General features: G+C 43.7%; 1 protein-coding gene across 3 annotated transcripts in view; it reads right to left on the bottom strand.

Moving 5' to 3' along the window:
* The window catches only part of LOC122927000 (NXPE family member 1-like), a 59235-nt gene extending 45272 nt beyond the window's left edge, over positions 1 to 13963 (bottom strand). For 2 of the 3 annotated variants that reach the window (XM_044278532.1, XM_044278533.1), the window contains exon 1: positions 13703 to 13908. The gene's annotated coding sequence lies outside the window, so the exon portion shown is untranslated. Of the gene's footprint in view, positions 1 to 13702 lie in introns of all 3 variants that reach the window. The other variant, XM_044278531.1, reaches the window with a different exon arrangement.
* Between the last annotated feature and the right edge of the window lie 3366 nt (positions 13964 to 17329).

The raw sequence follows: 17329 nt of genomic DNA, 5'->3' as shown, positions 1-17329 counted from the left end.
CTCTCCCTGACTGCTCAGCCCATGCAAAGATCTTTATGAAAGAAAGTTGCATGTCCATGTACCTAGACTGAGTGACGCCTGCAAACCCTATAATAGTGAGGTGACACGACCTCTGGCTCCCTGCACTTAATACGGAGGGAGTCAGGGTCACCTAGAATCAAGCCAACAGGAAAACAGAAATACAGAAATAGACTTAACTGAGGAACCAGCAGTAGTAGCATCTAGCAGTGAACACAATCCAGGAAGTGGTATAAACCGCAAAGGGAGGCAGTATGGAAGGGGACATAAAGGGAGGCAATCACTGCTAATAGATGACAGCTGAAAGAGGGAGAAGAGATGTCAAAGTGAAACCAAAACAAAAGAACATCATGCAGGAGGTACTGAAGAACATCTGTCAGAACTTCTCAGAGATCTGGCGGTGACAGTACCCCTCCCTCTACGAGTGGACTCCGGACACTCAGAGCCCACCTTCTCAGGATGGGACCTATGGAAAGCCCTGATAAGACGAGTAGCCTTAATGTTCGCCACTGGGACCCACATCCTCTCCTCAGGACCATAACCCTCCCAATGAACAAGGTACTGGAGAGAACTGCGGATAATATAGTATGTACTCAACGGGTTTCTGAGTGCTATACTAAAAATCCAGCAGGAGTTGACGAGATTTGGAATAAATGGCCATATTAGGTTGAGTTTTCTTTTCTTTTCTTTTTTTTTCTTCTCGTTCCTCTCTCTCCCACTCTTCCCCCAGGGGTGGTGGGTGGGTTCCCGGGTGATAACCAATAATATTTGTTATAGTAGTAATATAGAATATTCTATATTATGTTATTGATGCGATGAAAGATTTTATGTTGTAAGAAAGAAAAGAATAAAGTTTATACAAAAAAAAATATGTATGAGTGCTGGCAGTAAAATATAAGATATATAGGATCAATGAAAAAAAAACAAAAAAAAAAAATTTATCTGCCACCTCGTCTATCTCGTTTAGTAGCTAATTGTATTGTCATCATAGCAAATCTTCCGCTTTATATAGATGAGCCAGTACTGTATGTTCTCTAGTAAGTTTCCATGATGCCAATGAACTTGAAATTCATTTAAGCCTAGCAAACTGATGATATAATCTATATGATACATTTTGTTCTATAATGAAGATGAAAGATAATGAAAAAAAAAGCCTTAATGTTCGCCACTGGGATCCACATCCTCTCCTCAGGACCATAACCCTTCCCAATGAACAAGGTACTGGAGAGAACCGCGGATAATATAGTATGTTCTACCACCCAGGACTGGTACAAGGATTTTTGACACCCTAGGCAAAAGCTAATTTTACCGCTCCTTGACTCCGCCCATTGTCCCGCACCTTTTTTGTCGGCCACCTATTAAATGATTGTTGCATGCAACATTTTACTTGACCAGCTAATTTTAGATATTCTACAGCAGTCCCGTTCCAATCCCCCCTCCCCTAATCAGCCTTTCGATCAAATAATAAAAGAGAACATTTAATTAAAACATTTTAATTGTAAACATTTTTTCATATGCAAAACATAAAATAGCAGCATTGCACATATACAGCAGCACATACCTCTCACCAATGCAGTTTCTAGGTAAAATTTCTCTCAGGGCGAGTGTCAAAAAAACTCCCCCCCCCCCTCATCAAAACTACTAGATGAAATCATAGATCAAGAGTAATTGCAACCGTCTCACTATATATATATATATATATATATATATATATATACACACACATACACAGTACAGACCAAAAGTTTGGACACACCTTCTCATTCAAAGAGTTTTCTTTATTTTCACGACTAGGAAAATTGTAGATTCACACTGAAGGCATCAAAACTATGAATTAACACATGTGGAATTATATACATAACAAAAAAGTGTGAAACAACTGAAAATATGTCATATTCTAGGTTCTTCAAAGTAGCCACCTTTTGCTTTGATTACTGCTTCTGCTTTGCACACTCTTGGCATTCTCTTGATGAGCTTCAAGAGGTAGTCACCTGAAATGGTCTTCCAACAGTCTTGAAGGAGTTCCCAGAGATGCTTAGCACTTGTTGGCCCTTTTGCCTTCACTCTGCGGTCCAGCTCACCCCAAACCATCTCGATTGGGTTCAGGTCCGGTGACTGTGGAGGCCAGGTCATCTGGCGCAGCACCCCATCACTCTCCTTCATGGTCAAATAGCCCTTACACAGCCTGGAGGTGTGTTTGGGGTCATTGTCCTGTTGAAAAATAAATGATGGTCCAACTAAACGCAAACCGGATGGAATAGCATGCCGTTGCAAGATGCTGTGGTAGCCATGCTGGTTCAGTATGCCTTCAATTTTGAATAAATCCCCAACAGTGTCACCAGCAAAGCACCCCCACACCATCACACCTCCTCCTCCATGCTTCACGGTGGGAACCAGGCATGTAGAGTCCATCCGTTCACCTTTTCTGCGTCGCACAAAGACACGGTGGTTGGAACCAAAGATCTCCAATTTGGACTCATCAGACCAAAGCACAGATTTCCACTGGTCTAATGTCCATTCCTTGTGTTCTTTAGCCCAAACAAGTCTCTTCTGCTTGTTGCCTGTCCTTAGCAGTGGTTTCCTAGCAGATATTCTACCATGAAGGCCTGATTCACACAGTCTCCTCTTAACAGTTGTTCTAGAGATGTGTCTGCTGCTAGAACTCTGTGTGGCATTGACCTGGTCTCTAATCTGAGCTGCTGTTAACCTGCGATTTCTGAGGCTGGTGACTCGGATGAACTTATCCTCCGCAGCAGAGGTGACTCTTGGTCTTCCTTTCCTGGGGCGGTCCGCATGTGAGCCAGTTTCTTTGTAGCGCTTGATGGTTTTTGTGACTGCACTTGGTGACACTTTCAAAGTTTTCCCAATTTTTCGGACTGACTGACCTTCATTTCTTAAAGTAATGATGGCCACTCGTTTTTCTTTACTTAGCTGCTTTTTTCTTGCCATAATACAAATTCTAACAGTCTATTCAGTAGGACTATCAGCTGTGTATCCACCTGACTTCTCCACAACGCAACTGATGGTCCCAACCCCATTTATAAGGCAAGAAATCCCACTTATTAAACCTGACAGGGCACACCTGTGAAGTGAAAACCATTTCAGGTGACTACCTCTTGAAGCTCATCAAGAGAATGCCAAGAGTGTGCAAAGCAGTAATCAAAGCAAAAGGTGGCTACTTTGAAGAACCTAGAATATGACATATTTTCAGTTGTTTCACACTTTTTTGTTATGTATATAATTCCACATGTGTTAATTCATAGTTTTGATGCCTTCAGTGTGAATCTACAATTTTCCTAGTCATGAAAATAAAGAAAACTTTGAATGAGAAGGTGTGTCCAAACTTTTGGTCTGTACTGTATATATATATATATATATATATATATATATATATATATATATTTTTTTTTATGCTTAACACAAGATTTATTGAGAGCAAAAGAAAATCATAAATTACTGCTTAAACTGCTAAAAGTGGCAGGCAGAGTGGTACAGGAGAACTGCAGTATAAAGGAAGGCAATACCCTTAGAAGAGTAGTCATGAAATACAATCAATAATGTGCAAAACCAAAAAACTGTCATGTTAGCATTTAATAACTAACTAAAACCCAATGACAGCAGGTCTCAACTAGCACACGCAAGTAAATGTACAAAAACCAAGTAACATATAAAACCAGATTCAAAGCATAGATAGCAAGGCGGATTACTGTATACTGTGCATAAAATGTATGGAGGTTACACCATGCCGGACAATATGACCTTTGTGCCATGCTATACAATAAACAGTATAACCCCTACACAGTGTAGAGGTATACTGTATATTGTGTGGCACAGTGTATGCCATATGTGTATAACAAACATATTCCACAATACCACAAATACTATCCTGAAGAAATAATAGTGCCCCCATAGTAATAGTGCTCCTCATAGTCCCACCAATATTAATTCCCTTCTAGAATGCCCTCATTAGTAATACTGTATTATGCCCCCCACCACTGCCTCACATTATGTAATTTGCCACCCACACTGCCCCACCTTATGTAATTTGCCCCCACACTGCCCCACATTAAGTAATTTGCCCCCCACATTATGTAATTTGCCCCCCACACTGCCCCACATTAATTTGCCCCTCACACTGCCCCACATTATGTTGTTTGCCCCTCACACTGCCCTCCATTATGTAATTTTCCCGCACTAAGTAATTTGCCCCCACAGGCCCACACTAAGTAATTTTGCTCCCAGACTGCCCTCCATTATGTAGTCCCCCCCCCCCCCCCCGTACTTGTGTCGCTGATCCTGTACAGTGTGTACTGTACTTGCCGGCTGCGTGAGCATGAGTTCAGTTAAGTTCAGTGTCTTCAGCGTGCAATCACGTCTTTGGCGCGCAATCCCGTCCTGCGGCGCGTGATCCCGCGAGACCCACCTCGGGAGGTCACGGGTCTCGCGGGATCATGCGCCGAAGTGACCGAACTCATGCCCGCGCAGCCGGCAAGTACAAGATCAGATCAGCGACACAAGTACAAGGGGGCGGGTGCTAGTGGTGTTGGGAATTTGGGTCCGGCGGGTGACACCCCATCAGACTGGTGTCACCCGGTGCGGCCCGCACACGCTGCACCCACCTCGCAACGCCACTGGCGGCTTGACTCCAGAGCGCCGGCGCCCCCAGCAAGAGTGCGCTCTACGTGGTGGCCTACTCTGCTTATGGGTGGCACCGGCCCTGTTACCACCTGGCATTTTTCTATGTAACCACCTCTTCTCCCTTTTGATCTTAGATTTAATATTTTAATGATGTTTTTTCTTGAATAAAGATTACTAATTAATTGCATATATCCATGATGCAAGGTGTTTTTGCCTTGCATCATTCTGATAGGAAAATATGTGTTCCCCTGTAATGGCACTTCCTCTGTATTGCAATATGAAGAAAATACATTGATATAAAAAACACAGAGCAAAAATGCCTTTAACGAGGCAACACACACTGCTAAGCAAAGCAAAAAATACAATTGATGTCATGGAACAAAAACATCAGAAAAAAAAACCCTGAAAACACCAGACCCTGCTAAGATTAAAGAGAAAAATAAAAAAAGTCACAGACACAAAAGATGCACCTCAAGCGTGAAAAAAAACCACTGCAAAATAAAATTTACTGTAATATTTCCCATAGACTTCCATGCAACATCTAGTCTTGGCGTTTTTGTCTAAAAAACTATTCAAAAAACGTATCACTAACACCTTCAAAAATACCTATGCACAACAGCAACCTTATATTACTTCAAAAAATAGATGGGGAATAAACACATATTATAAATCATGATATATGCAATTAATTAGTCATCTTTATTCAAGAAAAAACATCATTAAAATAATAAATCTAAGATCAAAAGGGAGACGAGGTGGTTACATAGAGACAGGTCACATACATAAAGTGCAAACAATAACAAGCAATAGATGTCATACAGAAAATGAATACGAAATGATACCAACCACACAGGAACTACCTGGAAGTCAACACACCAAAAACCCCTCAAACTTCTGAAATGTTATTAGTATTAGTAAAAATAAGAGCTCTAGATATGGGGCCAGATTTTATAAATTTGGTTCATTTTGGACCATCCTAAATTCAGAAAATTAAACGTCTACTGCTATAAGCTATGCTACATCATTTACTGGCTTTAGTATTAATAATTTAATCTAATTTCAGGCCACGCCCACAGCAAACCACACCCATATTTCAAACTTTTGCCAAATATGGCAGACAAAAAAAAATGAAGATAGCAATTTAGCGATTTGTGACTTTTGTGAAAACTGAGATTATTTAGGGTCTTGGTTCACACCAAAAACTCATCTGATATTGATGACCTATGCTGAGGGTAGGCTATAAATATCTAAGTCCTGGAAAACCCCTTTATGGCTTTATTTAAAGGGTGTTTTTAGGATCTCCTAAAAGTTATGTAATGGCAGAAAATGCTATGAAAACAAAAAAAATATTTACTCACTCGTCTGTTCCCCAGATGTTCCAGCACTCTCGCATGGGTGCTCAACCCGTCCCTTTTTTCCAACACTGCAGCCATGACATCCCCAACTACCTCTGTGCCATTTAGTGGCCTTAGAGACTATCCCTCTTGACTCCTGAGGCTATTCATTGGAGTAGTTGGGTATATCATTGGGGTTCACCAAGCCAAAATTCTGTGCATGACTGTGCTGGGAGGATTGCCATGCAGACCAGTCAAGCCCCAGCTAGTCGACCTATCAGGCTGGAAGCCAAGCTCAGATCTAGGCGGAGGTTTAAGTCTGCTAGTCGGTCATTGCCAGCTGCTGGTAATAGCGTCTATGTGTCCTGGCTCAGTCTGCACCTCTGTCCTTTGCCTGTTTTCCCTCTGCGGATCGACCATGGCTTAGTTTTTGGATTAACTCCTTGTCTGCTCTATTATTTTCTACAGCTTCTCCTGGTATTCTGACCGTGGCTAGTTTCTGGATTAACTCCTCGCCTGCTGTATTGGTAAGTTCCATTATGATGACAGAGCAATGGCTGCCATGGGGAATAAAGGGCATTGGCAAATCGATTGGGCTCGGTTCAATAATTTCATGAGTCTGGCAAAAAGACTGGGGGTTAAGATGATCTTTAAAAAAATTAAATGAACATTGGGACAGATTTATAAATCCGGTAGGTGGCGTAAAATTAGAGGGTGATGTATCAGTATGTAACTTTTCTTTTAAGAACATCCCAAATACTTATGAATTTTCCAGTCTAAAGTGTAATCATATTCATTAGGATGACTCCGTCACTGGAAAACACCTGCGACTTTTTGCCAAAAAATCATGGCTACAAAGGTAGTCTTGCCATGAAACATATGTCTGCCTCTTAGTAAATGCAAACTGCTGGGAAAGTGCAAAGCACCCTAAAAATTGCACAAAAACATAAAATGGCACAAATGCCTACTCCACAAAAAAAACCAGGCAATATCCTCCACCCAAGCCTCGCTTTCTGCCACTGGCCGGGTACATAATGAGCTCTCAGCGGTAATCACCATTGTGATACCAGCAACCACACATGCCCATAACTATAGGGGTTGCAGTTGCGACCGGGCCCCTAAGCCAGGGGGCCCCCTTGTCAGTGGTGCTGTATATTTCCCTTTGTAAGATGCACTGCATCTTATAAAGGGAATACTAGTGAGTGCTTCCATAATGAAAGCTCTCACTAGTCTGCAGGAGGAGGGGGAGAGAAGCGCTGTGAGCGCCGTACAGTACTTACCCCTCGCTCTTCCTGGGGCTGGTGCTGCTGTGTCCTGGCTGCCTGCAGCGTCCGGATGTACATAGCGCACTCTGACCTGACGCTGCAGGAGGTCAGGTGACTGTGCAGCGCAGGACCTGGGAAAAGATGAGAGCCCAGGAAACAGCCTGACCGGAAGAGGAGCAGCACAGAAGGAGAGGTAAGTTTGTATATTTATTTTATAGTCTGATCTGAGGTCTGATAGGTCTGATTGGGGGGTCTAAAGGGTCTGATTGGGGTCTAGAAAAGTCTAATGGGGGTCTGGAGCTCTAATGAACAGTGGTGTAGCTTGGGTTGCCAGCACCCGGGGCAAGCCAAGTATTGCGCCCCCCCACCTGTGGCCACTCCCCTTTTTACCAATAATGTAGTAGATATCACCTGCAGTCCTATGTAACACCACAGATAACATGGTAATAACTCTCTGAGTACAGATAATGTAGTAGATGGATTTGAGCCCCTAGAATTCAGAACACTCACAGTGTGACCTGAAGTCTGGGGCCAGGATTCGGCAGGGTGGGCCAAATTCTATATCCACCCTCCCATTACTACAGGACATACGAGGTAATACAGCGCACATACCTCTTACATCCAGTGACGTCTCCTTTGATGTAAATGTTCTCTTTCCTCATCTTCTCCTTTCAGACCAGACCACAATTTTTCAGCCATTTCTCATCTCTGCAGTTTGACAAAACAAATCTTAGTTTACTACTTTTCCATCATCCTCCCATCTTCTGGACAAATCATCCTACCACCCCCAATACTCTGCCTGCCGCGCTCCCCAATACTATACTGCAGAAACAGATAAACCCCCTGATAATACTAGTACCATGCAGAAAGTGCCCTTTAATAATTGGCATACAGTGCACTAAAATAACTGCACCCAACAAATAGTGCCCGTGACACTAATAGTGTAAACATAAAGTCCCCTAAAAATAATTGTGGTAAGCTGATACTGTGCCAAGGGCCCCCACAGTAATTGGGCTCCCAAAAGTCCCACCAATAGGAAAAATTCTCTGCTAGAGCAGTAATAGTGCTCCTTCCGTGCCCCCAACATGTCCCCACTTTGCCCCAGAAGTAATAAGCTCCCATAGTGCCCATACTAGTAATCATGTTCCCCATAGACCCCCAGTAGTAATAAAGCCCACCATAATGCCCCCCAGTAGTAATAATTCTCTTTATAATGTGACAGTGCAAAAAATACCCCCTTTTAATGCCCCCAGTTGAGCTAATGTCCCCATAATGTGCCAGTATAAAATCCCCCCATAGTGCTCCTCCCCCCCTTCCTCCTAATGCCCCCCATAATACCAGTATAAAATTACCCATATACAGTGCCCCAGTAGATGCCCTCAGTTTCCCCCACAATTTGCAAGTATAAAATACCCCTTCTTAGTGCCCCTGTAGATGACCCCATAGTACTCCTCTCTCCCCTTCCCCATAGTACCCACCATAATGTGCCCTAGTATAAAATGCCCCTATACAGAGCCCCCCATATAAAATACTCCTTGTGGCCTCAGTAGAGGCCCCCCAATAATGTGCCCCCATAGTGCCACCCAATAATGTGCCAGAAAAAAAGTGCCCCCATTAATGTGCCAGTAAGATGTGCCCCCATAGATGCCCCCACAGTGCCCCCTAATAATTTGCTAGTAAGATGTGCCCCCATAGATGCCCCCCAATCATGTGCCAGTGAGAAGTGCCTTCCATAGATGGCCCCCCAATCATGTGCCAGTAACAAGTGCCCCTTAATCGTGTGCCAGTAACAAGTGACCCCCATAGATGGCCCCCCAATTATGTGCCAGTAGCCAGTATTGTACCATATAAAAAAATAAACACTTATACTTGCCTCCATGGCAGCGATGCAATGCAGGCCTCTTCTGGCCTGTGTCCCGCGCTGTACGGATCAGGCGGCGTGATGACATCATTGCGCCGCTTGCATCGGCCTCTGATAGGCTGCAGGCACTAGGCCTGCAGCCTATCAGAGGAACGGGGAAGGGAGACGCCTCTCCCTTCACTGCCCCGCAGCACATCCATCTGTATCGCTGTCCTGAGGACAGACATACAGATTATTATGGGGATGAGCGCTTCCACAATGGAAGCGTTCATCTCCCTGTGACCTGCTGCCGCCCCCCCACTTGTGAGCAGGGCCGCACTTTGCCTAGTTGGTGGTGCGGCCCTGATGGCCCCCCTAAAACTTTGCACCCCGGGCAACGCCCCCCGGTCCCCCCACGCTACGCCACTGCTAATGAGGTCTGAATGGGTGTCTTGAAGTCTAATGGGGGTCTAGAGGTCTAATAGGGGTCAGATACGGGAGTTTGGAGGTACAAATGTGGGTCTGGAGGTCTAATGGGGGTCTTGTCTGAGGTCTGATATTAGGGCGGGGTCTGACATTCAGGTCTAATGGTGGTCTGACAGATGTCTAAAGGGGGTCTGGTCTAAGATAAGGGGGTCTCATCTCGGGTTTGATATGGAGGTCTGATCTGAAAGGTAAGGGGGTATTTTTTTGTACTGGCACACTATTTGTGTGGTACCAGTATTTTCAGGGGGGCTGTTTCTACAGTAAAATATTGGGAATTGGGGGGGGGGAGCAGAATGGGGTGTTAAAAAGGTGAGGAGGAGGATGCAAGCTTTGATAAATTTGGCTCAAAGTATGCTGAAATAAACTCAAATAAGAACCAACTTTAAAACTTAACCTTGGCAATATAATACCCCCACGGGGTTCACATTGAGTGCCATATTTATGAGACATATGACACTTTTTTATAATTAAAAATTTCATCCAATAATAAAAAAAAATTGTCATATCACTCATTGGGGGCGGGGGGGGGGGGGGTTGGGGGCAATACTAATTTTTGCTACTGGGCCGTATTAGATCTGTGTATGCCCCTGACTATAGAGAATTGGGAAAAATCCAGAAACATGACATACCCAGAGCACACCACAAAAAACAAGCCACAAAGCAAAACACTTTGGAGGAGATTTAGGGATCATGCACACCAACGTATTTTTATTCTGTTTCTGTTCCGTTTTTTAACGGGTCCGTACATGGGACCATTCATTTCAATGGTGCCTGAAAAAAAATATGGAAATGACTCTGTAAATCCGCATGTCTGTTTCGCAAAAAAATGGACAGGCAATGTTACAGTGGATCTGCAAAAAAATAGAAGCAACACGGATGTCAGACAGATGTCATCCATTTTCTTTTGTGGATCCATGTTTTGGGGAACGCTAAATACATATGGTCGTGTGCATGAGCCGCTATCAAGACTGGCGTTTCCTATCAAAATCCTGATTTCCTGTGTGCTGGAGTGAGATGCGCCTAATTTATCAAGAGGTGTCTCCTACATGGGTATGGCCGGACTCCTGGCTCACCTGCAATAAATTTGAGTGTAGTGATAGTAGGAGTGAATTTTGCTGAGTAAATGATGTCCAGACCTTTAGATGTTGCTTTACTTGACATAACTTGCATCCAAGCAGTATATAGCTTTGGTCTCTTCTTGGTCCCAGCAGGTTTTGGCAATGATTGGCAGGAATGAATACTTCTGCTTTAAATGTAACTTCTGCTGTGTGGTGACAGACTAGCTGAGAAGGGAATAGCTTCTTCTAGGTCTCTGGACTTATCTCTCAGATGGATTCTCAGGGGATGCTTTCTTCCTGGAACTCTGGCGTTTGTCTGTAGTTTTCTCTTCTTCCTTATCCAGCAGAGCTGAAGGTGCTCTGACTTGGTATATGACCAAGTCTCAGCCGAGACTAGGCCCTTGCTGTCTTCCCTATGCAGGGTAACTCCTCACACACACCCTACCCCTAGCAAGGGGTGGGCTACAATCCTCTAACTTCCTTCTCCACCCATGCTGCAGGATGTGGGAACTGCCCACTCTCTCCACAGAGGGGGAGCTAAGCTGGAATAATCCATTCCAGCCTAGATATACTAAACACTAAACCATACTTGCCAATGGGTTGCTGCCACCTACTGGTAACCAGGCAAATTACATGAACAATTGCTTTTAACATAGATTTATATGCACATTTGTGAAAGACATGAGCAAAATCACATCAGATGACAGTATAAAGCTCTTAGGAGATAGTAGCAGGTTAGAGGTGTGTAGTAACACAACTCTGGGGTGTTACACATCTATGGCACTCCATACCCCAGATTGTAAAATCCACACCCGCTATGAGCTGGAGTAGACGTGAGCTGTAATTTCTAACGTTAATCATAGTAATTTTGCAGGACCGTAGAATGTCACACACTCTCTTGCTAAGCCCCGTGCACGCCCCACCCGCTTTCTAGGAAAGTGCTGCGAGCCGTGGAAAACAGCCAAAAGTCCCAGATCTTTGCACAAATGATTTTTGCCCCAAAATATGCCCCTTTTTTTAGTCCAGTTTTCTGTTGTATAGTACTGTATATAATAAGTTGCCCCTTTGTATCCAGGCTGTTTTATATTTTACTATAGACTGTAAAGTAACATTTTGTAACAATCCTTTGATGTCAAATAAATTGCTTTGCAAATCTGTAGGTGTACCTGCAATCTTACATGTCGTAATTGTACGATTGATAATACAGTCGCAGAAGGAAATTAAGCTATTAAGTATTCTTGGTTGACTTATCTATTAGGGAGTGAAGGTTAAAAGGATTCTGCCAGTGTTTTATACTGACGACCTATTCTCAAGACTTCTGACACACCCACCGATCAGCTGCTTGAAAAGACCTCTGAGGTCTAGTGAACGCCGCAGCCTTCCTGCAGCTTTCCCTAGGCCATCAATTTGGTGGGCTAGGCACAGCTCATTCCTATTCAAGTGAATGGGGCTGAGCTGCAATACCAAGAACAACCACTATACAGTGGACGGCGCTGTGCTTGGTAAGCTGCGAGGTGCTCCACAAACAGCTGATCGTCTATCTAATACACTTGCAAAACCCCTTTAAAGATTTAATTATATTAAAAAGAGAATGGAGCAAAAAAGTGGAAAATCAAGAACTGAAGTGGAAACGTAACTTTTTATGTCCAGCTTAAAAAGGACCTATAACTCCTGACATGTCTTTTTTCGTAACGACTTGAATTCCCCGTGTAATAAAAATTCTAGAGCATCTATTCTATTCTTATAACTCAATTCTGTGCTGTTCCTCTATGATTCCTGCTAGAAGTTATGAATGATTTGCCACCCGTCTGAAAGAAAGGCCTATGTGGGTGTTATCAGTTAGTGTTGCCAGTGTCAAGCCTGTATTACACAGGCCATTGAGAAAGTGCCTGCTTCCCATGCAGTGATCTCCCCCGCAGCGTGGGGAGGAGCGGTCACTATGCCATTGCTCGTCCCCTTATTGTCTAGTGGTTCGCCGGCGGCATATCTCTATTAGACAGCACGATCTGCTGCCGGAAAACGCTGCTTAAACATCACAATTGCCCTATTTTGGTAAATTGGCGGCAGTATTACTCTGCAAGATGATCACTAACAAGCGTTCATACAATCTCTTGCTAGCGATCATCTGCCAAAAATTTGGCAGGTGTAATACAGCCTTCAGACTTTGCAAGGACAGCTCCCCCAATGGTAACACCCAAATGGACCTTTATATCAGGCTGCTAGCAATTCGTTTATAACCTCTAGCAGGAATAATAGAGGAACAACACAACATAGAAACTACAGCACCCTGCTTAATACTGATGAAGGGCAAGAACCCTGAAAAAATGCAGTCCTACAGATGGGTGTCTCTGGTTTGGCTGGTATAAGTGTGTGCTCATCACATGAATGTACTTTACACCATGGTATCTAATCCTAATTGTCACGTATTCAGATGGATAAGCTTCCTGGTATTCACTGGAAAAAAACCTGTTCTCATAATGATTGTGTAGGATATGGGAGAGGCAGAGAAGCTGCAGCATTCCGGGGTGGCCGGAATTACATATACACTGACCAGGCATAGCACAGCAAGCTACACTGTACCTCAAGGGCTCCTGCACACAGCTGGGTCCGTTTTTACAGTCCGCAAATCGTGGATCCGCAAAACATGGATACTGGCCAAGAAGCTGCCACCATTATATTTTTTTTTTACTCCTTCACAAATGTCCTATCCTTTTCTGCAAAACGGACAAGAATAGAACATGCTCTTTTTTTTTTTGCGGGCAGCGTAACGAACATACAGCACTTGGGTGTGTATCCACATCTTTTGCGACCTCATTAAGATGAATGGTTCCGCATCCGCTCCACAAAAAAAAAATCAGATCTGATGTGGACCAAAACTATGGCCGTGTACATGAGCTTGGGACCAACACGAGAACGGGAGGTACAGTCCATGTGGTTTACTGGAATGAGCAATCTGGGATGAAATAAACCCATTGCCACTTTGAGCTCCGAATTATAAACTAGATGAAAAGAGAAAATCAATTGTAACAATTTTGTTTCCAAAAAAGTATAAATTGCACATACCTCCGGAAGTGTTCACACCCCACAAAGTGGATGCATATGTATTATTTTACGCGAGAGTGACATCATCCATCATGCAACTTTGTGCTAGACTCAGCCCTATCCAAAACGCGGAGCAGCAGCAGTATCTGCGGGAACAGCAGCATGCACGGCGCAGCACAGCTTACCGGTGACCCTATTGACAGTAGGCGATGGCAGGAACTGATGGATGTGTCAGACTCTTCACAGCAAAGATCTGACTGTTGCCATAAGCCAGACGTTCACCCTTTTATCTTCCTCCTCCCTTCTCAACAAACTGCAGAGAGGACATAATCTGACTCATCATTCGCAGGCACTGTGTTTTGATGTTGAGGACATGCACAGTCATGTGAAAAATCAAGCTCAACCCATGTAAAGGCTCTTATTCTTCAGCATCTTGTATATAAAGATAAATGTGAAGTAAATGAATAAAAATAAATTAAATAACTGACTCCATTAAAGGAATTTTCCGGAAATACAAAATCCATGACCTATCTTGGAGACAGGTCATCAGTGAAGGTCAAGCTGCAATACCAAGGACAGCCACTATATAATGTACGGCGCTGTGCTTGGTATTCTGTGAGAAAACCACACTGTTTGGTGTGGGGGCGTCGGGAGTCTGAACCCCACTAATCTGGTATTGACAACCTACCCTGAGGATAGGTCATCATCAACACTGTCCTCCTGGAAAAAGTTGCTCCTACCTTAACCTCTTTCTGTCAATGTCAATGTTTGTTTTTTCATTGCTGTTTTTTTTTTGCCACCTGCCTCCCAAAAGCCATACATTTTTATAGTCTTTTGTTGATATAGTTATATGAGGGATTGTCTTTTGCAGTACATTTTTTATTTGTTAATAGCAACATATAGTTCATAAAAGAGGGGGGGAAAAGAAACTTCATCATTTGTTAATTTTTTTGGAGTAGTTTATTTTGCAGTGAAGGTAATTTTCTTACCAGTGACTGTATTTGTGAGTTATAACCTTCCTTCTGATCCTCAGCTGTGTCATGTGACAAACTCTCTGATCTCCAACTGACACAGGACAGGAAGTCAGTTAATTCTCTATTCATTCTTATGAGACTGACATTGAGGCTGCCATAATAATACATCGAGAATCTGACTTCCTGTCCACACAAAAGATGCTGTGTCATTTGGAAAGTCTGGTTGCTGTCACATGACACAGCTGAGGATCAGAAGGGAGGTTATAACTCAAAAATACAGTCACTGGTAAGAAGATTAACTTCACTACAGGTTACATCATGTACCTTTCTGAGAGGTCAGAGAATAAAAGTTTCTGTGGGAGTGCTTCTTTAACTTTTTTCTGTGAGTCGGTGTGATAAGAGTACCAAAATGTGTATATATTTTTTTGTTTTACTACTTTAAAAAAAAAATACTTAAAAAAATAATAATAATGCTTTATGGGTTTCTAGTCTCAGATGGAGCTGCGTCAGTGCTTGTTTTTCCTGGGGCAAGCTGTAGTTTTCATTGGTGCCATTTTGGAGTACTTCTGACTTTTAAAGCGTACCTAACTTTAAAAAAAAAGTTAGCATAATGGCTGTGTTTCTTTTTAGAATCATAACTGTGAAGGAACACTTATGTTTGGGATTCCCTAATGTTTTAGCCATATTATTCTCTGTTTCAGTTGCACAGCTAGATGCATTTCACTCAGAAGCAGGAGGTATATACCTTCTGCCATTATTGTATGTCCTTTCCCTTACTACCCACTATGTTTGTTTTCAGCTTCGGAGCTCACAGAACACATAAGGATGGATAAATCACACTTACGGACATACAGAAGAGTGTAGAAGCAGTTATTTTATCAGGCTCACAATCTCAACTAGCTCTGACATGCCCCGCACTTTCTCTTTGCCTTTTCCTGTGTCTATTTTAGCAGGGACAGATCTTGCCAGACAATAGGCAGTGGACGGCAACTTAAAGGAGTATTCCCATCATAGACAATGGGGGCATATCGCTAGGATATGCCCCCATTGTCCAATAGGTGCAGGTCCCACCTCTGGGACCTGCACCTACAACAAGAATGGAGCTGGGAGAACTGTGGCTGGAGGACCCCGGGTTTCCCGGGGTCCGTCCACCACCAAGCACTACTCCCCACTGCTCCCATAGAAGTGTAATCTATGGGACCTTGCTACCATTTCCTATTTCCTATGTGCTAATACTTGTCATCCATTGTATCTTATGTCATCTTCTGATAATGTGCATATTTGTTCCAAGTAATTGTTATGCTCATGTAATGTGCCTGGTTACCACAAGGTAGCAGCAACACTTGGCAGTGCTAGTAGCAGGGAATATACTGGATTGTTCATTCTCTCTCTCCTTTTAGAGTGAGGAGAGGAGAAGTTTAGTTAGTAGTAGGGAGTCTAGCTTAGCCCCTGTAAGGGGAAGAAGCAGGTTCTCGTCCCTCCTGGACAAGCCTGCAGAGAGGGAGTTCTAGTCTACCCTCCTAAGGGAGAGGTTGTGTTGGCTAGCCGAGCTCTGACTGCTCTGCTAGGCCCAGAGGCTCTGCCTCTAAAGTGCATTTTGGTTGCATGTCCCCTCCCAGACTTGCATTGCCTTCACCCAAGCTGAGCCGAAGCTTGAGGTACTAAATACCAGGAAAATAAGTTCCTAGGAATACCTACAGAGAAAGAGACTACTACTATTGCTAACATAGCAGGGCTGAGGAAGCTCCAGCATAGCAGAGCTGAGTTTGTTGTGCAGAAGTATTTGCCTGCCATTTGCCTGCTGAAACCTACTGGAAAACAAGATAAAGTCTGGAAACTGTATGGATTACCATTTATGCCAAGTAAAAGCAACTGTTCAGCGTTTACCAAGTCTGGACTCAACTTTGTCCTACCCCATCCAAGTTCAACTACCCCTTTTGCACTGCCTCGGTCAACCACATCTGGGATCCACCCATATTCAGGTAGGAGCACCATGACAAAAGTGCTATACATCTCCAGGGATATTGTGGCCCATTCAACACCACTCTGGCCTTCTTACTGGGTACCAACATTACCATCTACAAAGGGGACTCCATGTTCTCGTTGCTTAACCGCAACAGGCGTTACGTTTACTTGCTCTATAAGAGGGACATATTTCGTAGAAACCTCCCAAGGGGCAAGGGATCCCCCAGGAGCTGGCCACCGGTCGTGAGTACCACAGGAGCACACAGCGCACACGGGGCCCCTGCTCCCATTCATTTCTGTGGGGCAGACGGAAATAGCGGAGCCAGCGCTATAGAATGAATGGAGGGTGGCTGAGCATGCGCATTGCGCCCTCCGTTCATTTTCCCGCTCCGTTCTCATTGTAGGTGCAGATCCCAGAGGTTGGACCCGCACCTTTCAGACAATGGGGGCATATCTTAGAGATAGCCCCCATTGTCTGTGATGGGAATACCCCTTTAAGTACAGTGACTCCTAAGACCTTTTCCTCATCCAGATTCAATGTGCAACGTGACAGACTGCAGGGTCAATATGTGAGTGTAATGGTGTGCCGAATGGGTGTAGTAGTTGTACTCACTTTTCTGTAGCTTCTCTGGGCCAGCCTACAGTGGAGAGGAAGACAGCACTAAATCCTCCGGGGCACTCTCTGTTACAGGGAACACCAGCAAGATAG

The sequence above is a fragment of the Bufo gargarizans genome, chromosome 2, assembly GCF_014858855.1.
Source record: "Bufo gargarizans isolate SCDJY-AF-19 chromosome 2, ASM1485885v1, whole genome shotgun sequence".
Taxonomy (NCBI): Eukaryota; Metazoa; Chordata; class Amphibia; order Anura; family Bufonidae; genus Bufo; species Bufo gargarizans.
The sequence above is the reverse complement of the archived record's forward strand: the minus strand, read 5'-3'. Positions and strand labels throughout refer to the sequence as shown.